The sequence below is a fragment of the Nicotiana tabacum genome, chromosome 3 (assembly GCF_000715075.1).
Source record: "Nicotiana tabacum cultivar K326 chromosome 3, ASM71507v2, whole genome shotgun sequence".
NCBI lineage: Eukaryota > Viridiplantae > Streptophyta > Magnoliopsida > Solanales > Solanaceae > Nicotiana > Nicotiana tabacum.
Genome location: NC_134082.1, coordinates 48278589 through 48299967, shown reverse-complemented (window position 1 = coordinate 48299967; position 21379 = coordinate 48278589).

The window sequence follows — 21379 nt, the reverse complement described above, 5'->3', positions numbered from 1 at the left end:
TAACTTATATAGTCTATATCCATAAAATCATCCAATTTTGTCCATTAATTGACCTTCAAATCAAGGATTTATCATTTCTCAACTTTGGGGCTTAAAATTCCAATTTCTACAATCCAAACACATATAAAATTAGTAAATGTATACGGAGAATCCGAGGGCTCGATTTCCCCGTCATAGGGCCGTCTCGCGGTCATTCCCCTCAAAGCTCGAAGCCAAGGTCGAGACTTATCCTCGGGGTTTGACAGATATCGGTCCGAAGGGCATCACATTCCGACAAATATAGCGGGCTACAGTAGGCGAGAGGGGAGTTCCCAAGGCACCCAGCTTAACCTGACAAGGCTGGCCTATCCAGGGCCTATTTTCAAGATATCACGTCTAGCCATCCTATCTCCGTACCTTCACGGTTAACACGTTTTGTATTATAATGGATTCCCCTCCTATATAAAGGAGGTCCTCATCATTTGTAAGCCCCCGGCTGATGTTGCTCCAACTATTTCTCCACAAGATCAATAATATCTCTCTCTCTTCTCTCTAACTCACTTGCTCTCACTGGCTCGAGGCCTCTTTAGCATTTATCACTTTCTTACTTGTTCTTTATTTATCACTTGGCCTTAGCCATATAGAGCTTTGTTTGATCATAACCTAACTGTTATCCCATTCCCGACTATCCCCGATAGCTCGAGATCGACCCGGATATTGACCCCAAGGTCCCCCACCGACCAGTCCTATACCCGGGCAGCAAGCCTCTCGGTTTGATTACTTCCTCGTTTTAGCTTGCATTTCATCATTAAACTTCATATTCCTAGCATCATCTGCTCTAACAACTAGCATAAAAATCGATCACATATTTTTAGAATCCCATTTACAAATTTAATTATTGTTACCATTTTCAAGGTAAACAGTTTGGTGCCTACCGTGGGGCTAAAAATAATAGTGATTATTTTCTTGCTAGTTTCATTGCAAAAACGCAAGTTATCTTTCACACTCTTTATTGCCCAAGATCTTCGCTTTCAGGATAGAGCACCTGGCTCGGCTAGTGAAATGGGAAACCGGAACCTCAAAAGCGATAGAGAAAAGGGCACGACTGCCCTAGTGGCCGGTACACCACCTGGTTCAACCTGGACGGAAGGGAAGGTTCTCCAACATAATGTCCACATGATTATTGGTGGAACCAACGTTCCCCAAGGGCCCATGTCCAAACTAATGAGAACTTCTGCTACGGAAGAGGGACCAACCAGACAACACTTACTCGAAGAAACCCTTTTATTCAACAAAGAGGATCTCGAGGCTATGATGGAACAGCACAACGATGTGCTAGTAATTTTGTTTCTCTTAAGCAACACCAGGATAAAGCGCGTGCTCGTGGATCCAGGCAGCTAGGACAACATAATCAGGTTAGAAGTAGTAGAACAACTAGGCCTGCACAATCAAGTTGTTCCCACCCCTCGAATCCTCCACGGCTTCAACATGATCGGAGAAGAAACAAAAGGAGAGATCACCCTCCCGATCGACACGTCTGGCATAATCCAAAACACCAGGTTTCAGGTCATCGACGGAGACGTGAGATACAACGCCTTACTTGGCAGGCCTTGGATACACAACATAAGGGCAGTGCCCTCGACCTTGCACCAGATGATAAGGTTTCACACGATGGATGACATCACGACAATACATGGAGAATAGCGGGTAGCGAGGAAAATGTTCGCGGTCCACCCCGAGATGCCAATCCCCACATGCCCGGTCTTGGGCGAGGAGGGAAGCGTGCAGACCCTTGAAGACGACGGGGAAGACTTCTTCTCCCCCCGAACCTTCGTCACCCCTAAGGAATTGGATGCGACCAAGTCAACAGTCGAAGAGCTGGAGCATACCGTTTTGATCGAGCACCTCCTGGATCGCAAGGTATATCTGGGAATAGGACTGACCCCCGAACTCAGGACAGGGTTTATTCAATTTCTTAGTAACAATATCGACTGTTTCTCCTGATCCCACCTTGATATGATAGGTATCCCACCGGAAATAACCTCCCATAGGCTAAGTGTTGATCCCAAATTCAAATTCGTGAAGCAAAAGAGAAGACTGCAATCTGAGGTAAAACATGACTTCATCAAAGAGGAGGTAGCAAAACTCCTTAGAATCGGATCCATTAGGGAGGTAAAGTATCCCGAATGGCTAGCTAACCTAGTGGTAGTGCCAAAAAGGGGGAACAAGCTGAGGATGTGCATAGATTATAAAGATTTGAATAAAGCGTTCCCCAAAGATTCCTTCCCATTGCCTAATATCGATCGTCTGATCGATGCTACGGACGGCCACGAGACCCTCACTTTCCTCGATGCCTACTCAGGGTACAATCAAATCAAGACGTACCCCAAGGACAGGAAAAGGCCTCATTCATCACGAAATATTATAGATATTGCTATAACGTAATGCCCTTTGGGCTAAACAATGCGGGAGCAACATACTAGCGCCTAGTTAATAAAATGTTCGAGCATCAAGTAGGTAAATCAATGGAGGTATATATTGATGATATGCTAGTCAAATCCCTGCGCGCAGAGGACCATCTGACCCATTTGCAGGAAACTTTCAATATCCTCAGAAGCTACAACATGAAGCTCAATCCTGAGAAGTGTGCCTTTGGACTAGGCTCGGGCAAATTCCTGGGCTTCATGGTTTCAAATAGGGGGATCAAGATCAACCCCGACAGAATAAAGGCCTTCGAAAAGATCACAGTGGTCAACAATTTAAAAGCCGTTCAACTGCTGAAAAGGCGGATCGCGACCTTGGGCAGATTCATATCGAGATCATCAGACAAAAGCCACCATTTCTTTGCCCTACTCAAAAGAAAGAGCAACTTCGAATGGACTCCAGAATTCCAACACACCCTAGAAGAACTGAAACGGTACCTGTCCAGCTCGCCTTTGCTGCACACAACCAAGGAGGATGAAACACTATACCTATACCTAGCCGTATCCGAAATAGCGGTAAGCGGCGTACTGGTTTAAGAAGAGAAAGGTACGCAATTTCTTATTTATTATGTTAGCCGAACCTTAGGGGACGCCGAAACTCGGTACCCCCATCTGGAAAAATTAGCCCTCGCACTGATAAGCACTTTGCGCAAGCTGAAGCCTTACTTTCAGTGCCATTGTATCTGTGTCCTGTCAACTTATCCCCTCCGGAGTGTACTGCATAAACCTGAGTTATTGGGTCGATTCTCTAAATAGTCCATTGAACTTGAGGGTTATGATATCGAGTATCAATGTCGGACAACCATCAAGTCCCAAATACTGGCGGATTTCTTAGCTGATTTCTCGCCATCCCTCGTGCCTGAGGTAGAGAATGAACTTTTATTAAAATCAGGCACGTCCTCCAGGGTATGGACCCTGTTCATAGATGGTGCCACAAACATAAGAGGATCCAGACTCGGTATAGTCCTAAAGCCGCCCATCGGCGGCATAATCAGGCAATCCATAAAAACCACAAAACTAACTAATAATGAAGCCGAGTATAAGGCTATGATTGCAGGTTTAGAGTTGGCTAAAAGTTTGGGAGCCAAGACTGTCGAGGCAAAATGCGATTAGCTCCTCGTGGTAAGCCAAGTGAACGGAAGCTACGAAGCCCAAGAGGACATGATGTACTTGGACAAAACCAAAATCACATTACATCGCTTTAAAGAATGGACCTTAGTCCATGTACCCCGATAGTAGAACAGCGAGGCCGATGCCCTCGCAAATCTGGGATCCTCCACTGAAGAAGAAGACCTGCTCCCGGAGCTGTCGTCCAAATGTTTAGATCTGTGGTCGAGGAAGGTCACACAGAAATTAACTCCACCAGCCTGACATGGGATTGGAGAAACAAATACATTGTTTATCTGAAGGACGGGAAGCTACCCGTAGATCCAAAAGAATCGAGGGCCCTGCGAATTAAGGCGGCCCGGTTCTCGCTCGACAAAAATGGGGCTCTGTACAGGAGAACTTTTGATGGCCCCCTAGTGATATGCTTGGGACTGGGTGACACAGATTATGTGCTCCGAGAGATCCACGAGGGAACCTACGGAAATCACTTCGGGGCCGACTCCTTAGTCCGAAAGGTGATCAAAGCGGGCTACTATTGGGACAGCATGGAAAAAGACGTCAGGGAATTCGTCTGAAAATGCGACAAGTGTCAGAGGTTCGCTCCCATGATCCACCAGCCCAGCGAACAATTGCATTCCGTTTTAACACCATGGCCATTCATGAAATGGGGAATGGACATCGTCGGCCCTTTGCTAACGGCGCCAGGTAAGGCTAGATTCATTCTGTTTATGACTGATTGCTTCTCAAAATGGGTGGAAACACAGGCTTTCGAGAAAATAAGAGAGAAGGAAGTCATCAATTTTATATGGGAACACATCATATGCCGGTTCGGGATACCATCCAAAATAACATGCGACACCGGGAGGCAATTCATCGGGAGAAAGGTAACACAGTTCCTTGAAGACAACAAAATCAAAAGAATCCTGTCGACGCCATACCACCCGTGTGCAAACGGCCAGGCTGAATCTACGAATAAAACCATCATTCAAAACTTGAAAAAGAAATTGGAGAGCACCAAGGGAAAATGGATAGAAAGGCTGCCCGAGGTGCTATGGTCATATCAGACAACTCCAAAATCAAGCACCGGGAAGACACCCTTATCTCTAGTATATGGCGCCAAAGAACTAATACCAGTGGAGGTCGGGGAACCAAGCGCCAGATTCCGGCACACCAATGAGGGATCGAACAATGAAACCATGGCAACTGCCCTCGAGCTACTAGTTCGGATGGCTGCCCAGAAGCAGAAAAACAAAAGATACTACAATAGAAGAACAAATATCCGATACTTCGGGATCAGAGACTTGGTCTTGAGGAAGGTTACTCTCAACACCCGAAACCCTAATGAAGGGAAGTTGGGCCAGAATTAGGAAGGGTCGTACCATATCCTTGGGATAGTTGGCAAAGGATCCTACAAGCTTGGCACCATGGAGGGCGAACAACTTCCGACTAACTGGAATGTATCTATGCTTAAGCGGTATTACTACTAGGGCGTTCGATTGATAAACCCCACAAATATCCTTGAGCAAACGTCACACTCTTTTCCTTCGACCGGGTCTTTTTATCCCGAAACAGGTTTTTGCCGGCAAGGTTTTTAACGAGGCAACGTCCACGCACTTCCCAAGAAAGATTCAAAGAGCCTACAAGACTTCCTTTGCAATTATCCCCGCCCCGAGAAAATGACGAACGAGGCTCCGATAGGAAATAATGTACCAGATCAAACGGTCCAAGAAGCCGCGCGTGCGCGAGCCGAGCTCACAACAATGAAGAAGCATGTATTTATGCCAAGCAATAAAAGAATATCTTTTAGCATCTCATACTCCAACAAAGGAAATCTCAGTATACTCTCAACAAAGATCCCTCCATCAAATGCGTCCCGAAATACTCGGAGACTTAGCGTCAATAATTTGACACCCGCTCGACCCCGGGGTTGGAACTCCGGGCTCATAAGGTCCCAAAAAGGCAACTCCGAGCTCACGAATAGCGGCCTTCGAGCATAAGAAAACTCGATGACTCAGAGATTGTCATCAATTGCCATGCACTGGAAAACCTGAAACTGTAAGACCCCAAGCGGGCAGACTCGGCGTAACCAGATCTATTCTACATAGCAACAAAAACTGTAAGACCACAACATGCATGACAAACTGTAAGACCTCAACATGCATGACAAACTATAAGACCTCAATAGGCATGACAAACTGTAAGACCTCAAAAGGCATGAAAATTTTGTAAGACCTTACTACAGGCATAAAACTCAAAATCCTGAAGTTTAGGCTATACGTCACATTTGTAAGAATCCTGAAAGGGCATACCCTCAGTGTAGACGCCTAAACTATCACTCGAGATCAAAATGGTTCCGGCCAAACACATATGACTACGGTCAAAATAGCTAATCCAGCCAAATTAATGCGACTCAAGGATGCCTGACTGTCGCTAAACAAAATCATAGGCCATTACTTCGAATATACTTCGGAAAGAATCGGTTAAAACAGGCTTCCCTCAATAGGAAAATGAGCTTCGACCATGTCAGCTCCAAATCACAAGGCTTCGATCTACTCGGCCTACGAGCTAAAAACCTTCCGAGGTGCTCAAACATCGCCGCTAATGACTTGAAATCGAGGTTCTTCCCGAACAGACGATGGGTCAGGAAAAATATTTTCAAAAAAGACCTTAACGAGAGGAATACAAAGCCTACAAAATGCCTACGAGGAAAAGTGTAAGATCCATTGTCGCCAGCCAAATAAGCCTCCGGGCCGCACACTAAAAGGTCTCAATGACCAAAACTACGTAAGAGCCACTATCGCCAGCATAGAAATTGAAAACTTGAGGATTAAAATGATCTTGAGTCGTAACCCGATTCGGAGACCAGATCCAAAATAGTTAAACTACAACATGCTTAAGGGCAGTGTAAGCGCCATTGTCGCCAGCCAAACGAGCCTCCGGGCCACACACTTAAAAGGTCATTTCGACCCAAGGAGCAAGAGCCATCGTCATCCGCCCACGCAGGCACAAAAAGCTTGAGGGTCAATTAAAGCTCGAGTCGCAACACGACTCGGAGACTAAACCCAAAAACAAGCCGAATACAAATGCCCAAGGGCAAGTGATAAGAACCATCATCACCCAACCGCATAGGCACATGGGAGCGGAAATCAACAAGGTTCGGGACAAACTTGGCCCGAAAACTCAACGCAAATATGGTTGGGAAAAAGTGCAAGGCCCCTCACGTCAGTTCACACCAAAGGCCGCATTGACCAGCCGCATGACAACTCCCGAACTAGCCTAAACGGGCCTCAGGTCTAAGGTTCTTTCACCGATCCTTGATGGATTCATAGCGGAAAGGGGAATAAGAGAAACGAAGCCACATGATTCTTTTCATACATATGCCAAAATAAAAGTACTATATACAAACAAGGAGATCAACAGGAAAAAACAATAGGTCCTAATCTATTGCCAAACCGACAGCCTCAAAGGTTGCATCCAGGCGATTACGAGTCCCCTGACGGCCCTTTCTTGACGGTGTCACCTCTCTCCGGGGATCTACCCCCATTTTTAACACCGCTCGAGCTGCCTTCAAATGCGCCCCCGATGGTCAGCCTTCAGGAGCCCGACCAAGTACAATTCACGGCTCGAGGTAAACTTGGACCAGCCCCCTCGAACGTCCCCTCAACGCAAGAATCTGCGACGGCAGCTCCTCCCCCATGCAAAGATACAAGCTCCTCGGCCTCAGCTTTAATCCGAAACAATGCAGCCACCAGCTTGGAATGAAGGCCCTTATACTTGCCAATATCCTCCTTCACGTCCTATAGATGACGCTCGATCAAGGTAAATCTCCCCCTTAGGCTGTCCCTCTCGGAATCAACCTCACTCACATGCTGACTAAACTTGGAGATTTAAGCATCTCTGGCCCAAAGCTCCCCTCTCAGCAGGGCGTTCTCCTTCTCAAACTGCACAAATTGAGGCTCGAAGAGTTAAAAGCAATGGAATTTCTCAAGGGCTTAAATGATAATAAAAATAGGGGATGAATAACCTGTTCAGTGAAATACGCTTTCTCACGTTCATGAGGCTCACCTCATCCTGATACTGGGCGAGAGCCTGGTTATAGAGAGTTTCAGCCTGAAACTGCATAAAAAAGTTAGGAGAAAAAAGGCCGGAGCAAGCCGAAGTAGTAGACAAGGCTAGCTAAAGTTACCCCCTCACAAAGCCTGCCCATCTCGCTAAAAATTAATGAGGCGTTGGCCTTGGAACTATCCTCAAGAATGATCGCTGGCCTCTCGAGTGCGTTTTCGCCTTTGATCAGTGCTCTTGCCACAGAAGGATCCGTGCGAGACTCATCTAGCATTCCGTAAGACGGAAGGATCTCCCCCTTGGAGAATCAACAATAACCAACGAGCTACAGGGGTCAGCCAAAATCTCCATCCTCTGTTCATCCCGGGTCCCAGATCGAGGACCCTCCAAACTGCCTACCAAGGACATCCCGGCTCGAGGAGGACTCCGGCCATCTACCAATTTAAGGGCAGTGCTCGATACCCCATCCATTGCCTCACCGCCATAAAACTGGGCCGCGCCAGCATCAGACTCCTATCCGGAAGCATCTGTCCCCATGCCCGAGGATCAATCGATCCCAAACACTCTTTGGGGAAGCCGAGAAGTCTCTTTCTCCCTCACCTTCAGCATGAGGATTTCCCGTCGCCCCGGAGGTCGAAACCGATGGTCAACCTTGGAATCATCCACCTTGATCCTCTTGGGCTCTGGTGGCTTAACCGATAGGCTCTCTTGCCTTTTCTTCTCCTCGTCAAGCATCAGAGTGTCCCCTCCAACGGACGGCACCTCCCTCGTCAGCAGGATTCCTCCTAGACCTACGTAGATCCAAAGGTTAAATGCACGAGATGGATAAAGCTACTAACAATAAGCTACATCAAAATGGACGGATGCATCAAGGCTCAAGGCTCACCGTGGTCTTCGACTTCCCACCGAGCTCGGGATTAATCCCGCCATGCTCGATCGGTATACGTGCAGATTGAGTACAAATGACCAACCCAACCCTGGAGATCAGACACCATGCTAGGATAGATCGCTACGGCTAAAAATACAAGAAAAGCAGAGTTAGACGCATGAGGAGAAATCACCAAGAAGGGGCAAAGACACCACGTTTACTTACACCCGGCATTCCACTTCTCAGGGAACGACATCTTTTCCACTAGGATCAGGTTAGACATCCTCACTTAGACGAATCGGCTTAACCCCTCGTCGTCCCTGAACTCCTCGGTGGAGGAAAAAAGGGATCTTAGGGCTCGACAATGAAGCTTGATTAAGCCCCTGCGAAGGAGACACAGACTATACATCAGGATCAAATGGTTCAGGGTGAAGGGCATTCCCTCTATCATGCTCGAGTAATGCCTGATCATATAAACCATACGCCAGAACGAAGGATGAACTTGACCTAGAGTTACCTGGTAACTCCGGCAGAAGTCGAGAATCACAAGGTAGATCGAGGGCGAGGATGGACCCACTGGCCCCAAAGTGAATGGGTAGGTGTACCCACTCAGAAAGACAGCCCTATGAGCCGTAATACCTTCATCCCGAGCGGGAATCTCCACGAGCACGGTATCTCCCCAGCAACAGTCGGCCTTCACTCTTTCAATATCCGTTATAGATCTGATATACCGAGTTACAGGCTCGCGACGCCCTGACTTCGAGGAAGGTCTCTCGACCCTACAATCGAAGGTCATCACAAAGGGTCCCGAGACGCACTCCTCAGCACGGGGGAGGGGGAGGGGGAGGGGGGGAGTGGCCACTTCGCCTTGAGAGAAAAATGAAGAAGATGAGCCCGCAACCTCCTGGGAAGTAGAAGTGGAAATATTCATCATCCTTGAGAAAATCTGAGGGAAGAAGAAAAGGGGGGTTGCATTCCTGAAAAAGAGCGAGAACGAGGGAAAATAAACCTCACTAAGGGTTTTTTGAACACGAAATGGAATCTAGAAAGGAAGAGACGAGTATTTATAAAAGCACCATGGGTACATTGAAGGAAGCCAACCGCCGCAGTCAATGCTGAAATCTGCAGAAACGGTGTACGTAATACGCCTTGACATCTTGTATCTGTTCGCAAGGGCATCAGCGGAAGCAGGGGTTCAAAACCGTTTCTTATCGTTTCTTCTCGCCTTCACTCTAAGAAATGTGGAGACTATTTGTATACGGCGAATCCGGGGGCCCGATTTCCCCGTCATAGGGTCGTCTGCGGTCATGGCCCTCGAAGCTCAAAGCCAAGGTCGAGACTCATCCTCGGGGTTCGACAGATATCGATCTGAAGGGCATCACATTCCGATAAATACAGCGGGCTACAACAGGCGAGGGGGGGGGGGAGTTCCCAAGGCACGCGGCTTAACCTGACAAGGCTGACCTATCTAGGGCCTATTTTCAAGATATCACATCTAGCCATCCTATCTCCGTACCTTCACGGTTAACACATTTTGTATTATAACGGATTCCCCTACTATATAAAGGAGGTCCCCATCACTTTGTAAGCCCTTGGCTGATGTTGCTCCAACTATTTCTCTACAAGATCAATAATATCACTCTCTCTTTCTCTAACTCGCTTGCTCTCACTGGCTCGAGGCCACTTTAGCATTTATCGCTTTCTTACTTGTTCTTTATTTATTGCTTGGCCTTGTCCATATAGAGCTTTGTTTGATCATAACCTAACTGTTATCCCATTCCCGACTATCCCCGATAGCTCGAGCTCGGCCCGAATATTGACCCCGAGTCCCCCATCGACCAGTCCTATACCCGGGCAGCAGGCCTCTCGCTTTGATTACTGCCTTGGTTTAGCTTGCATTTCATCATTAAACTTCATATACCTAGCATCATCTGCTCTAACAACTAGCATAAAAATAGATCACGTATTTTTAGAATCCCATTTACAAATTTAATTGTTGTTACCATTTTTACGGTAAACAGTAACCATTGGAAATAATTATGGATAAAACATAAAAAGGTTTATATTTACCCCTTGTTGAGATGAGAACAACACCACGAAAAATCACCTCAAACGGAGCTCTAGAACTCAAGATATACACAAAATACTAAAATGCGTGGTCGGCCCATTTAAAACATTGCCGAGGTGATTTTTGTTCTTCGCATTTGCGAAGAGAAATTTTTTGTATTGACCGATCAGCCCATAGTTCCTTCTTCACATTCACGGGACCACTCTTGCATTCACGAAGAACAAAAGTTCGCACGAGAAACTAGCAATCTTTCCTAATACGAAAATGTGCATAACTCTATCATACTACCTCAGAATTTGACGATTCTTGTTGCTATGGTTCTGTAATTACGATATGGATCTAATGATTCATTATAATCATAAATTAAAGGTCTTTTTCTTAATATGGTACCCTTTATACCCAAATAAACGATGCCGAAACATCAAAAAAGAGCGGACACAACCCAAACCCATCTGAAATACACCCAGGCCCTCGAGGCCCCGTCCAATCACACCAACCAGTCTCAAAACATAACATGAACCTACTCAAGGACTCAAATCATATCAAATAATATCAAAACTATGAATCACACATCAATTAAATCCTAATGAACTAATAAACTTTTAAATTTCTAAAACTCATGCCGAACCATACCAAATCAACCCGGAATGACCTCAAATTTTACATGCAAGTACCAAATGACAAAGCGGACCTATACAATTGTCGAAACCACAATCTGTACCTGATATCAACAAATTTAACTCTCGGTCAAGCTTATCAACCTTCCAAACCTTTAATCGTCCAACTTTTGCCTAAAAGGATCATATCAACATGCAGACCTCCAAATCCAAATCTAGATATACACCTAAGTCCAAAATCACCATCTGGACCTAACAAACTATCAAAACTCTGACCTGAGGTCGTTTACTCAAAAATCAAACCTTGGTCAACTCTTTCAACTCAAAGCTTCCGAATTGAGAATTATTTTTCCAAATCAACTCTGAGCTTCTCGCATGCAAGTCATAATACATGAAGTGAAGCTACTCAAGGTCGCAAACCGACGAACGACATTCTAGAGGTCAAAATGATTAATTGTGTCGTTATAGGGGGATGATAGGATCCCCGTAAAGATAAAGTGTGCAGTTGGAACTTCAGCCTTAGTTCAGAGGGGTACTTATGCATTTTCCCCTAAACCATTGTAATAGGTTCAAATAACCTATATGGACCTATCCAAAAGGTCAGAACATAAAACAAAATGCATTAACGTAAAAATGAACCCCATGTTAAACTTATGAACTTAAAATTTTTCAAATTTCCAACTTTAAATGAAAAGCGTTAAATCTTTCCTGGACACTCGAGACCCAATCCAACCATACATACAAGTCTAAAATAATTATAGGAATATATGAAAACCTTCAAATTACCAATCTGAGCTCGTTCACCCAAAATATTGACTTTTGTCAACTCTTTAACTTAAGGCCTCTAGTTTGGAACTATTTTCCAAATTACTCTTGAACCTCTTAGAACCCGAACTAACCATAAATGCAAGTCATAGAACATTTTATGAACCTATTCAAGGTCTCAAATCACAGAACAAGATGCTAAAACTCAAAATGATCAATTGGGCCGTTACATTCTCCTTCACTTAAATATATGTTCGTCCTCGAATGTACCAAGAATCATTCTGAAGTTGTTGAATAGCCATATAAATTCATCTCACACACATTACCAAGGGTGAATTCATGTTACTTCTATCCATATAAATCCATTAACACATCTTGACTGGAGGTTCATCCTTCAACCTTAGTTTATAAGCCTATAAACCCAACATCAATATTCAAATCTTCTTCCAAGATCTGATTCTTATATATATTTACTGTATCAATATCAATGACCTGTATTAAGTCATACATGAACTACCGAGACATAAACACATGATATATCTCACATATATAGTCATATATTTTGGTCACAATAACTGCTCGCTGCTAAATCTAGTATCGGTCAAAACTCCCTAACTCAAATACATCCATGTTATAAGCCCTCACAATACTACTAACGATAAAAAAACATATAAAAACTCATAAGTACCTATCCTATAGACAAGTTATGAATTTGATTTGTCCAATAAGAATAATTGCTTGTTTTGAGATGCCTAATAGTACTTTTCTTCCAAATATAATTTTAAATTGTCAGTCCCAAATTTGTCTCTGTGAGCTTATTCATATTGTCAGTCCCAAATTTGAATAAAGAAAGAGGGTTGCGGTAAGTTGCCAATTCATGATAAATCCTCCTAATACAGATATCGTTGGGACATACCTACTAAGCCACATGTTATGTCGGTACTCGAATGTAATAGAATTTGAGCAAATCATTCCACTACATTGTCATATGTGTGCGACGGAGTATGAGAAAGGGTTCTCACATCATTATCGAATATAGGTAAAGAAGATATTTGTCACGCTCCAAACCTGGGGAGGCGAGACCGGCACCCGGTGCCTCACTTATCTAAGCATACCAACATGAGACTGAGGGACTCCGAACATACAATGTCATACTTTGGCCATATGGCCACATTGCAAGACAATTTGTCAAACAAAATATAAAATTGAACGAAGACTAGCTATAAGTAAACATCATTATAAAGCTAAGCCGGAAAGGCCGTGATAACTACTACAGCTGACAAACCAAAAAAAATACACACAAAGCCTACAAGCCTAACATAGTGCACTGATTGGCATGATGTGTCTACAAGCCTCTACTGATTGATGTTGCTGTTTTATACTTCAATACCACACAAGAGGGGGGGGGTGATTTGTGTGGTACCCAATTTTCGTTTAACTAGATTATAGAAGGATCTGATTCTTCTATGTGTTCCAACTACTATTGTTTGTGGAATAATAAGTAAGAAAATAAAGAACACAGAGATTTTTACGTGTAAAACACCTGGCTCAAAAGGTGAAAAAACCACGACCTACTACCCAGTAGGATTTTTTCGAACTTCCACTAAAATTACTAAGCCAAAAACTGCATTTACAAAAACTCTTTTGTAAACCTAGGATTAACTCTAATCCCATTGTGGCACACAACCTCAACTACTGCGACAACTTCAAGTTAACTCTAACTTGAACACTCTAGGTACCTAATACACTTGCTTCTATAAAAGCTGAAAGATACAATGTGAAATCACCTACTACAATTGAACTAGAATAAAAGATAGACACTTAGAACTGGTTCTTCTATCTTGTTCAAGTAGCTTCAAGATTGCACGCTTGAATCACACATAAATTTCTTGCAAAAGTGCCTTGCTCTTTTGCTCTTAATTTACCTTTAACTTCTGCTTATGTGCATTACTTGTAAAAGAGAACAACACTGATATTTAATGGGTTAGTAATTAGAGATTGACTAGGATACTACTCTTCTATGGTAGAAGAGTTCTAGTTGATCTCATACTCTAACATTATCCTCTTCCTAAACTGTGTTCTCTTCGTGTAAGGAGTTTTTCTCTCCTTATCCAATATGCAACCTTTTCGATCAGATTAGGAGATATTACTTCTGATAAGTTAGATTTATCTCCTTCATGTGCATCTCACATGTTTGGGTTGATCATGACTGTGCTTCACAAGATGGACCTGGTCCATGTCTGAGTTCTTTTGTCAGTCTTTAAACTTCACCTTTACTTGGGCCAACAAATTCTCCCCTTTTTGATGATGACAAACTCTGTGCTTTTTATTTACTTGGATAATGTAAGAACTCAACTTAACCATCAATACAAAGTTTAGAAAATTCACTTATCATTAAGGACCATGTTAATTAGTTTATAAATATTACTTATTCAAAATATGTAAAGCACAATATCTCTTACCCTTTTGGCATCATCGAAAAGTTGCATACAAAGTGTGAGTCCCAGATTTTAATAAGTACTCATGGCCACTGGGGCAACTGCAAGTGCAATCATGGGTTAATCATCAGTAATCAAGCAAACAGATTTAAACTATCAAGGAAATATTAACATTTAACAAGAGCAAAAATAGTAGATATCATTGATAGAAGATATGTTTCTACCACAATCCACAACCAGAAAGCAAAAATATTCAAATCATGAGCAAAAAGAAAGAAAAATCCCTAATCTGGGTCAATGAAGGTACTAGACAGGTTCAGGAGAGAAAAGCTAGAATTCTTGAGGCTTGGGAGAGCTAGAGGGTTGGTTTTGGGCTTGGAGAAGATTCAGCATATTGTGAAGAATTTCATAATTCTTCTTCTTTTCCTTGGTGAGCTCAGTTCTGAGAGCATCCCTATCAGATTCCACCTCTGCCACACAAGCCTTTAGCCTAGCTATATCAACATCCTTGGCCTCACTTTCCCGAACAAGAGCCCTGACTTAACTGTTGATAGGAGTCTTCTTGGATGAACTAGGTTCATTTGGGATGGCATTAACTAAGTAATCACAAGCAAGCATAGTATTAATACCAAAGTAATCCTTGCTTGTAACCATTTCCCATTTCTTCAGAGGCACATTGCACCTATCAAGAAATGTAGTTAGAATAAAGCCATAGGGAGTAGCATGAGCCTTGGAGCCATTGACAACCATGTCCAGTAGCTTGATGATGAATGTAGGCCAATTAATTTGCCTTCCACTTTTAAGGCACTCCATCAGAACTAAGACCATATAATTTCCAATATGCCTTCTCTCCTGTGTGGGAAGTAGGAACTTGTTGACAAACTCAAAAATGACTTTGTGCTGTGGCTTCATTTCACTCTTGTGCACAAACTTGGCCTCATTCATTTCTGCAACATCACAAAATCTCCTAGTTATTGTAAGGGCAGATGGAAGGGAATCCAGACTTGGCCATCTCTGTCTGGTGTAATCATCATATCCCTCAGCAGGGATGTCTAGAATCTATCCCAGTTTCTCTGCATCAAATGTCACTTGAACTCCTTTGACTTTGCTTGTAACTCTGTCATCTTTGACTTCAACATTTGCCATGAATTCAATGATTTTATTTCTGGCCAATCTCCCATCCATCTGAAGGACCATGTCCTTCCAGCCCTGAGCAGCTAGTGTGTTAACCAAACGAATCATTCCTGGTTCCACCAAATCTTTCAGCAATCTTCCCTTAATAAAATTTCTTTTGCCAAACATGACCAGCTTGTCTTGTTCACCATCAGACTCACTTTCTTCATCACCACTCCATTCCTCATCTTCAGAAACTCTAACTTGTTTACTTTTTACTGCAGACCTGGTCCTCTTGGCCAATGAAGGTTCATGATCCTCAGACATAGATGAAGACTTCTTGGAAGAAGTTTTTGCCTTTTTGGGCTTGGGGGTCTGAACCTCTAATGTTGTAACTTTCTCCTGATGGACCTGTTCCATCTCCTCAACATCAATAGCTTCTGAGGACTCTGCAACCTTACCTTTTCCTTTATCCATCCTTTTCTTCTTACTTTCAGCTAAAGCCTTTTGTAGATCACTCTCACTTTGTTTCACCCTGCTTCTTGTGGCTCTTCCCTTTGGCAAGGAAGTTTCAGTAGGTGTTGGGGAGGAAGCCTTTCATTTCTTGGAAGATTTAGGAGCACTAGGGGCTTTTGGTGTGGGAGTTCTCCTTTTCTTTGGATTGTAACTTGCACCTACCTTTTTCAAAAGGTCTGCTAGGGTCTCTTCAACTAATGAACCAAGTTCATCTCCCTGTGAACTTAGATTAACTAACTCTTCAGCAGCTTCACCAGAACCACTTCCCCCTAACTTCTTGTCACTTTCTTCAATAGTTTCCTATGCAACCCCACAAATAGCAGATACATGCAATACAACAGTGGGTAAGTAATCAACCACCCCTTTCCCTTTTCCCCTCACATCACCACATTCACCCTTTCTCTCCTTTTCTTTTTACCTCTACTCCTTCTTAACTCAGGTAATTCCACATCCCTGATAGGCCCAACCAAAACAAACCTATTTTCTAAATTTTCTGTCAAAGAAGAACTTACCTTAGAAGGGAATTTTTGAACCTTCTCAGAGTTAGAAGACCCAGTTCCTTCCCCCTCACTAGCAGATTTATATGACTCAGAATCAGAGTCAGAATCAGAATTTTGAGCCTGACTTGCCTTTAATTGCTCGTTCAATTTCTTTAAGAGAGCACCAGATGCCACCGTTTTGCGAGCAAGCATTTTTACTCTTCTTAGCCTGGGTTTGGGAGTTGTGCTAGGTGGAGGAGGGGTAGTTGAATCAGAGGGAGTGGGTTGTGGAGGAGTTCCAGGGTTTTCTTGTGGGTTTGTCATTATAGTTGTTTTCTTAAGTGAATTGGTGAGTTAAACCTTTGGAGAAGAAAGTAATTTAGAGTGAAGAAGGTTTTTGACGGTTCTGAATTTTGAGGGTGGCAGAAAGTAATAACGAGTATTTAAAGGGAAAGACTCATTTAATGAATAACAGTAGCTTTAACGATCAATTAGAGGTCTAATCAACCTAAAATTGCAGGTTGAACGAACGGTTAAGCTTCCCTAGATTTTAGGTAATTTTTGTGGTTAGAATTCTAATGAGGACGGAACTAGTTCAAAAACAAACGGATAGGATTTTCTAAGGTGTTGAACAATTATAGTACTATGCTCATGATTTAAATATTTATTTTTCTAATTGTGCAGAGTATAGAAAACATACCTTGGCATTCAGATAAAACAATACTGATGAACTAGGTTCTTCATTTAGAATTTTCTTGACCATGCCTCAATTTACCACAATAGAGAAAATTTTGTAAGAGATCAGTGAGTCATATTAACATATATCACATGAGTATGCTATTTACAGTATGAAACTGAGTAAAAATTAATCTAGATATTTACACATGTTCTGATTTCCTAGACAAAATCTTTTTTTCAATATTTTTATTTTTTTTTAATTTTTTATTTTTATTGTGCATTCTGAGCTGGTCCCATTAGGTGATCTTAATCATCCCTAATTCTAACTTGTTCATTTCAAAGTTTTCTCTAATCAGTGCTTTAGTAAAGATGTCAGCAATTTGTTTATCAGTAGCACAAAATTCTATGGTAATCAATCCCTTCTCTAGCACATAATTCTATGGTAATCAATCTCTTCTCATAGTTATCTCTTAAGAAGTGATGTCTAACATCTATGTTCTTAGTCCTCTTATGATGAACATGGTTCTTTGTCATACTTATAGCACTAGTGTTATCACAGAAGATAGGAATGCAACCAACTTTAATGCCAAAATCTATCAGCTGCTATTTGATTCACATCAATTGAGAACAACAAGAGGCAACATCAACATATTCAGCCTCAGCAGTGGATAAGGCCACTGAATTATAATTTTTAGTGGCCCAGGATACAAGACATGAACCAAGAAAATGAGCCATACCTGAGGTTCTCTCCTTATCCACAAGGAAACCTGCATTGTCAACATTAGCATATCCTACTAGATTGAAATTACTACCTTTAGGGTACCAAAGACAAAGATCAGTAGTGCCTTTCAAATATCTCAATATCCTCTTAACAGTAGTCAAGTGAGATTCCTTAGGATTTGCCTGAAAACGAGCACAAAGCCCTACACTGAAAACTATGTCAGGTCTGCTAGCAGTAAGATCAAAAGTGAACCAATCATACCCCTAAACAACTTCTGATTAACAAATGAACCAAGGTCATCTATGTCTAATTTAGTATATGTTGCAATGGGTGTATCTATTTCCTTTGATTCATCCATTTTCAACTTTTTAATCAACTCTTTTGCATATTTTTGCTGATGGATCATGGTTCCATTTGGGTTTTATTTGATCTGTAAGCCTAAGAAAAAGTTAAGCTCACCCATCATACTCATTTCAAACTCACTCCCCATTAATTTGGCAAAATCCTTACTTAGTTTGTCAGTGGTTGCCCAAAAAATTATGTCATTAACATATATTTGTACCACAAGAAGATCCTTTCCTTTTTCCCTCAGGAATATAGTACTGTCAATTTTACCTCTTTTGTAGACATGTTCAAGTAGGAACTTGGACAGTCGTTCATACCATGCTCTAGGAGCCTGCTTGAGTCCATAGAGAGCCTTGTCTAATTTGTACACATGTTCCGGACACTCCTTGCTCTCAAACCCTGGAGGTTGTTTGACAAACACTTCTTTTTTTAGGTAGCCATTCAGGAAGGCACTTTTGACATCCATCTGATAAAGAGTGAATTCCATGTATGCTGCAAAGTCTATGAGGAGTCTTATTGCCTCCAGTCTTGCAACTGGAGCAAAGGTGTTATCATAATCTATACCCTCCTCTTGGCTATAACCTTGGACCACCAGTCTTGCCTTGTTCCTTGTAACTGTTCCATCTTCATCAAGCTTGTTTCTAAAGACCCATTTAGTGCCAATTACTAATCTATCCTTGGGTCTTGGAACTAGATGCCAAACTTGACTTCTCTCAAACTGATTGAGTTCATCTTGCATTGCAATTACCCAATCTGCATCCCGCAAAGCCTCAGCAACATTTTTAGGTTCAATAAGAGATATGAAAGCATCAAAAGCACACAGATTCTTTAATTGTGACCTAGTTTTAACTCCAGAGGTTGGATTTGTGATTATGTTCTCAATGAGATGAGAACTTTGATACTTGTAAGGTTTTACAACTAACTAATTTTTGCTTGATGTTTATCCTATGGTCTGTTGATGAGGAACATGGTCATGAACAGGTTTCTTTAGGGGATTGGTTTTAGTTTCTCTTTGTTCAATTCCCTCTGTCAGGTTGCCCTAGATGGAAGAACATGTTCCAACACATGTTCCTTCTTTTGGTGCAACTTTAGCTTGAGCTGAGACTTCAGTCAAGTCTTTTACCAGCCTAATAGCTTCATCTTCATGTTCCTGTCTCTCAGAAAGAATGTTAGTTTCATCAAAAACTACATGTACACTTTCTTCTACACACAAAGTTCTTTTATTGTACACTTTATAAGCTTTGCAATGTGAAGAATATCCCAAGAATACTCCCTCATCACTTCTGGGATCAAACTTAACTAGGGAATCCTTTCCATTATTGTGCATAAAGCACTTGCATCCAAATGCCCTAAGATGGGATATATTTGGATTTCTCCCTTTAAGTAACTCATAGGGAGTCTTCTCTACAAGAGGTCTAGTCATGCATCTATTAGTGATGTAACATACAGTATTTACAACCTCTGTCCAGAAGCTATGAGGCAGTTTACTGGAAAGAAGCATAGTCCTAGCCATATCTTCAAGAGTCCTATTCTTTCTTTCAACTACTCCATTTTGTTGAGGAGTCCTAGGGGCAGAAAAATTATGATATATACCATGTTCATCACAAAATTCAGCAAACTAAGCATTTTCAAATTCAGTTCCATGATCAGACCTGATTGATGCAAGTTGATTACCTAGTTGTTTCTGAGTTTTTCTAACAAAGGCAGTAAACATATCAAATTCTTCATACTTAGATATTAAAAATAGTACCCAGGTAAACCTAGAATAATCATCAACAAGTACCATCACATATTTCTTACCACCTATGCTCAATGAACTAGTTCCATCGACCTGGTTGTGCTTACCATTTTCTTGTTTTTAAAGGATGATCTTACCTGCTTCCCCCTTGCACAAGTCTCACAAACTTTGTCTTCCTTGAACTTGATGTTAGGTAACCCTATCACTAGATCCTTAGAGATAAATTTGTTGAGTTGATTCAGACTTGCATGACCAAGTCTTTTGTGCCACAGGAGGGGATCATTGTCCAACACACTCAAGCAAGTGAGTTCATTTTTTGAAAGAGTAGACAAATCTACAATGTAAATATTGTTAACTCTTTTTCCCTGCAAAACAATCTTGTCAGTGGTAAGATTAATCACAAAGCATTTGGCAAAGGTAAATGCTACAAGGTTATCTCTGTCACATAGTTGCGATACACTGATTAGGCTATATTTTAAGCCATCTATCAAGTAGACATTCTCAATGGAATGTGAGTCTGTCTTTCCTACCTTTCCAATCCCAATAATCTCACATTTCTTCCCATTTCCAAAAGAGATATTACCTCCTTTTAAGTCCTCATGTGAAAGGAACTGGTTCTTGCTTCCAGTCATATGTTTTGAGCTGCCACTATCCATGTACCATATTTGGCTACTTCCCTTCACTTGGTCCCGCAAAAAGAAATCAGGGGTTAGTCTTAGGAACCCAAACTAGTTTGGGTCCCTTTCTATAGGAAAAAGGGTAAATTAAATTCCTTTTGGCCCATCCAGGCAACCTATTTTTCTCTTGAACAAAGGTTTTGTTCTTTTGACTGGCCTTTTTGTTTGGCATTACATTCATTTTTGTCATGACCAGTCTTGCCACAGTGTGTGCAGATTTTGTTTTCATGAAGAGTGATGTACTTGCTTTTGGGGTCCAACTTAGGTGCTTGGGTCCCATATCCAATTCCTCTATTGTTGCTACTGTGGTGTTCTTGTAGCCAGGATAGTGCATCAGAAGCCTTATTCCATTTGCAAGTTCTATCTAGTTCATGCTTCACCTTGCCTAGATCTTCTTTTAGGACTCTTATCTGTTCATCTTTCTTGTACAACTCATCTTTCCTAGATTTTCTTCTAAGGTGAGATGTGTGTGAGCAACTTTCTTCTTACTTGTTCCTAGTTTTAGTTTTAAATTTTCAGACCTAAGTTCTAAGACACTGGTGTCAAGTTCAAGAACCTGGTTCTTCAACTCAGCATTTCTACTGTCACTTTCATTAGTCCTAGATTCTAGATTTTTGCACTTGGCTTTTAAGATCACACACTCCCTAGACAGCTGTTCCTTCTCATTGTTTATTACCTTAGACTCATCGATGAAGTCTAGCAATAGTTCAGATAACCTTTCTTTA